The sequence below is a fragment of the Entelurus aequoreus genome, linkage group LG20 (assembly GCF_033978785.1).
Source record: "Entelurus aequoreus isolate RoL-2023_Sb linkage group LG20, RoL_Eaeq_v1.1, whole genome shotgun sequence".
Lineage (NCBI taxonomy): Eukaryota > Metazoa > Chordata > Actinopteri > Syngnathiformes > Syngnathidae > Entelurus > Entelurus aequoreus.
Window position 1 is genome coordinate 7512968 of NC_084750.1, and position 5000 is coordinate 7517967.

The following is a 5000-nucleotide window of genomic DNA, read 5'->3' on the forward strand; positions in this document are numbered from 1 at the left end:
GATTTTTTTCTTAGATCTAGAGAAAATTAAATATAATCTGAGGGGTACACCAAAACAATTTGACTTGACCTGGGGCTCTATGATTAGTCACATAGCTAAATTAAAGACACTGTAGGACAAATTTGACACTCACTTTCCACTTACCTCAATTCTCTTTGTTTGATTTTTATTCAGTGACACTTTTCTGTATGTTTTTCATTTTTCCTTTTTTTAAATTTTTTTTTTTTTCTTTTTTTTTTTTTTTTTCTTTTTTTTTTAAATCAGTTCGTCTGATTTTCTATCTGCTTGTGGTGAAGACTGACTGTGACTAAAATGTAGCACCGGGAGCGGGAGGAAAATGATTATTGTTTTAAATTAATTAATATATATATATATATATATATATATATATATATATATATATATATATATATATATATATATATATATATATATTTTTTTTTTTTTTTTTTTTTTTTTTAAACTTTTATATTATTCATTTATTTTTTTCATTTTTTACTTTTATTTTATTTACCGTATTTTCCACACTATAAGGGCGTGGCCACCGCTGCTGCTCACTGCTCCCCTCACCTCCCAGGGGGTGAACAAGGGGATGGGTCAAATGCAGAGGACACATTTCACCACACCTGGTGTGTGTGTGACAATCATTGGTACTTTAACTAACTTTAACTTGACTTAACTTTAGCTTGATGTGGTTTCTCCACAGTAGTTTCTCACATTCAATATGACCCCCACCTCAATATTTTTGTGGCGTTACGCTGCCGAGCCAATTTTCATCGTTCCCTCGCTCGATCCTGGCGATTAAATCGGAAGAATGTTGGACGTCTCTGCCAGGTCAACACATATCTGATCTTTCTGACTCCGCCATTGAAGATCTGATGACAAATATGTGAATATGTGTTGTTATTTTGGCCTTTCTCCGCTGCATTTTCTCATGAACGCGTTTGCCGCCGCGGTGACCTCTGACTTCCTGGCGAGCGGAACCGGCTGATTGTTTACAGCCGGAACAGATGTGCACATTTTTTGCCGCGCAAATATGCACCGATAAGCGCTTGGAGTGAGCGCCCGACATGTTTGTCTGGCGATAAGGCGAGTCGATGCGACCAATCAGGCGGCAGGGAGCCATAAAGCCGCGAGCGTGGAGCCTGGTGGAAGGATGCATTAGAGGTGGGGAGACGAGGTCACTGGGAGAAACTATGTCGGAGATAAAGACGACATTCCATCTCCTAGCTCCTCCGGTCTTTTCAGGGAGGAGACGCGGCTCCTTTTCCAACAAGTGCTCTTTGTCCTGCGTGCGTTATTTATCACGCGCGCAGCTTGACAAATAATGAAGAAAACGTTAGCGCTGGCGTCTGCCAACGCCGCTGAGAGTCTGAACTCCCTGGCCCCTGGCGAGCCGCGGCCATCTTTCTCTCGGCAGCAGACAGCTCTGACTTCCTCCTCTGCGGCGAGCGGGGGGGTCGTGATCGCTTCTGGCGACACCGGCAACCAACCAGTCCGTACTCGACAAACACGCGGCGTTCGTCGGCGAGAGGAGCGCGGCGAGTCCTAATGTGCGCTAATGCTAAATAGATCACTGCTAATGAGTTCCAAAGATTGTACTCAAGTTAGGTTAGAACAGGGGTGTCCAACCTACGGCCCGCCAGAGTCTACTGTTTGGTCCGCGAGGCGTCATGAGTTCAACCAAGCATCGTACTTTTCAATTAATTTAAACAATCCAAACAACCTTCCCTAGTCATGGTGTAAAAAAAACCTGAGGACTACTTTTAAATTAGTTCTAAATACCAGACATTCTCGGGACTCTATATATTTACTGTCATCTAGTGGACAAAGTGAGTAAATCAGATAAATGAGCTTCGTAAGTACTTTGAAATGATAGCACAGCATTGACTTTATTGACGCAATCCAAACAACCTTCCCTAGTCATGGTGCAACAAAACGCGGAGTACTTTTAAATTAGTCCTAAATACCAGACATTCTCCGGACTCTATATATTTACTGTCATCTAGTGGACAAAGTGAGTAAATCAGATAAATGAGCTTCGTAAGTACTTTGAAATGATAGCACAGCATTTACTTTATTGATACAATCCAAACAACCTTCCCTAGTCATGGTGGCAAAAAAACGCTAAGTACATTTAAATTAGTCTTAAATACCATGCATTCTGCGGACTCCATATATTTACTGCCATCTAGTGGACAAAGTGAGTACATCAAATACATGACCTTTAAAAGTAATTCGAAATGATAGCCCAACATTGACTTTATTGACACCATCCAAAAAAAAACTTCCCTAGTCATGGTGCAAAAAAACACGGAGTACTTTTAATTAGTCTTAAATACCAGAAATTCTCCAGACTCTTTATATGTACTGTCATCGAGTGGACAAAGTGAGTAAATCAGATAAATGAGCTTTGTAAGTACTTTGAAATGATAGCACAGCATTGACTTTTTTGACACCATCCAAACAACCTTCCCTAGTCATGGTGCAACAAAACGCAGAGTACTTTTAAATTAGTCTTAAATACCAGGGGCCGTACTTATCAAGCTTCTTAGAGTGCCATTTTACACTTAAGTCCTGAGAATTTGCGAAATTTAGTCCTACTCTCAAACTTAAGAATAAAAGCTTTTTATCAACGTTCTTAAGTCTAAGAATCCCTCCTACTCTCCACGATATTTAAGAGACCTTCAGAGGTGTCTTAAGTGGTTAGGAGTTGCCAGCAGGGGATGGCACTGAGGCGAGAGAGACGTGCGCGAACGTTCAGGGAACGTAACAATGTTTTTTTTTTTTTTTATGACGAGCAGCTGATCAAACGGTATCGTTTAGACAGAGCGGATATTATTTTTGTCACAGATTTAATACTTTTCGATTCCTTGTTGATTTCTGCATGTGTCTGCAGTGGGCTAGTATATATAGAGCCACCCACACCAGTTTCAAATTAGTTGCCTAATTAATGAATTGGAAAGAAAATGTTATGACAGTAGCGTATGTGTGTGGCCGTGAGGTGAGTGACGTCAGTGAGTGTGTGGGCGAGAGAAGAGAGGGAGCGGTAGCGTGAGTGCCGGCGGGGACTAGTTTGTTTTGTATTATTTTGTAGTTTATTGTCAAAATATACACTCCCATTGTCCACTTAAATATGTCCAAGATATTTCTTTATTCTTAGACAACGGATACCCTTCCGTGATTGGTCATTTCTATGGACACAGAAATGACGTCACCTAAAATTCCGTTTACGGCACATAGTAATGTCGTAATTCAGCTCTGAGTGTGACACGTAAGATTCAGTCCTACACTTCGCTGAAAGTGTGAGTAAGACGCTTGATAACTAACTTTTAAGTGCAGCTTTCAGCGAAGAATTTATTTACTCTTAAGTCAACTCTTAGCAGACTTCTTAGGAGTAATTCTAAGAAGCTTGATAAGTACGGCCCCAGGCATTCTGTACCTATACTGTCATCAAGAGGACAACGAGAGTAAATCCGATAAATGACCTTTGTAAGTACTTTGAAATGATAGCACAACATTGACTTTAATGTCACCATCCAAAAAACCTTCCCCGGTCATGGTGCAAAAAACCACGGAGTACTTATAATTAGTCTTAAATACCAGGCATTCTCCGGACTCTTTATATGTACTGTCATCTAGTGGACAAAGTGAGTAAATCAGATAAATGACTTTTGTAAGTACTTTGCAATGATAGCACAGCATTGACTTTATTGACACTATCCAAACAACCTTCCCTAGTCATGGTGCAACAAAACGAATAATAATTCATAAAAGAACCAAACTTCATGAATGTTTTTTTGTGACCAACAAGTATGTGCTCCAATCACTCTATCACAAAAAAATAAGAGTTGTAGAAATGATTGAAAACTCAAGACAGCCATGACATTATGTTCTTTACAAGTATATGTCAACTTTTGACCACGACTGTATATATATGTATGGATATGTATATGTAATATTTTTATGTTTATGTATATATAATGTATATATATGGATATAAATGTATAAATATGTATATATACAGTATATGTATATAAAACAACAAATATATTCCTAATGAAGCAATTTTGTTTCACCTCACTTTATTTTTTTGAAGTGTAACCAACTGCTACCATTGTTGTACAAATAATGGACTTCCTGCTTGACTGACACTGAGGTGACGTCCATTTTATACCTTTTTTATTCTCCCTTTTATGTCTCGCACGTTTGCACTTTGATCATTTTTACATCCTCCAGACGCGTCTCGGCGTTGGGACTCCATTACGCACGTTCACACAAGCATGTTTTCATAACCCAGCGGTGGGCCAAAAAACGGGTAAAGTGCTCTTTTGGAGCCAAGACCTCTCAGAGCCAACAGCCATTAAATACCCTGATGGGAGTGGGGGCGGGGCCTCGGCGTTCTAAAGCGAGCGCGTGCCGCACCGTTGCTTTTCAGACCTGGAGAAGGAAATCCGAGCGTAGAAAGAATAAAGAAAACTAAACTTTTATATCTAAAGTACAGTAGTGAGGGGATTCATATGGCCCCATTACTGGAAGAGAAAAGGGGTCGTCATTCTGCAATGCAGTCTGCAGAAAATGATGGAAAGTGCCACAGTTCATACCAAAGACTATAAAAATGGGACCCGGTTACCTCCCTGCTTGGCACTCAGCATCAAGGGTTGGAATTGGGGGTTAAATCACCAAAATGATTCCCGGGCGTGGCTGCTGCTCACTGCTCCCCTCACCTCCCAGGGGGTGATCAAGGATGATGCAGAGAATAATTTCGCCACACCTGATGTGTGTGTGACAATCATTGGCACTTTGACTTTAACTTGAACTCTCCATAGCAACTGACGCTGTGGTCAAAGTTGGAATAGCCACAAAGCACATTTTAAGATGTTCCAGTGGGTGGTGCACCCCCACCAAAACGTGTCCTGTTTCGTGTGTCAGGTAAACCGCGCTGAATGGGGACATCGTGATTTCCTTCCGACTGTACGGCTGTGTTTACTGAAGATAAT